Source organism: Penaeus monodon, chromosome 15 (genome assembly GCF_015228065.2).
Source record: "Penaeus monodon isolate SGIC_2016 chromosome 15, NSTDA_Pmon_1, whole genome shotgun sequence".
NCBI classification, from domain to species: domain Eukaryota; kingdom Metazoa; phylum Arthropoda; class Malacostraca; order Decapoda; family Penaeidae; genus Penaeus; species Penaeus monodon.
The window spans coordinates 9,319,650-9,320,205 of record NC_051400.1 but is presented as its reverse complement, the minus strand read 5'-3'; the positions used below and the strand labels follow the sequence as shown (position 1 = coordinate 9,320,205).

At 30.6% G+C, this 556-nt stretch overlaps 1 protein-coding gene across 1 annotated transcript in view; it reads right to left on the bottom strand.

Moving 5' to 3' along the window:
- LOC119582106 overlaps positions 1-556 on the bottom strand; it is a 14,953-nt gene that overhangs the window by 249 nt on the left and 14,148 nt on the right. The gene's annotated exons all lie outside the window — the stretch shown is intronic.

Below are 556 nucleotides of genomic sequence, written 5' to 3'. Positions count from 1 at the left end.
AGTGATAGGGGGAGTAGGGTTGTTGAAATGTTGCGTCGATTGGTGTTTGTTTTTTTATTCTCCTACTTGCCAGGTAGGTATGGCTACAATAGACTTTCTTTGTATTTGTCTATTGCCTTACGCATACAAAGAGACAGGAATGAATACAATTGTATTTATCTTGCATATAGTATGTTTTTGTTATATTCATGTTGACAAATAATGAACACATGATGACACAAAAACTATGACGTCTACCGGGAATTTTCTTAATTTTTTTGACGCTTTTTATGAAGGCATGACATCCGAAAAATATATTGCAAATGAAGCTTTAAAGTGCAATGATGATTATCAGTGATTGATGGCAGCCCTTTAATCACTAACAAGCAATACTAATTTATTTATTTCCTTATGCCTTGCTAAAAAGGTTTTGAAACAGAGAGTTATGATATTATTTATGAAAAAAAAAATCACGGTAATCAGAAGGAAATGGAAATTTATATATAGGAAAATAATGGTATTTATACAAAGTTTAAATATGTAGGTAGTTAATATTAGCTTTAGATTTAAGTGCATG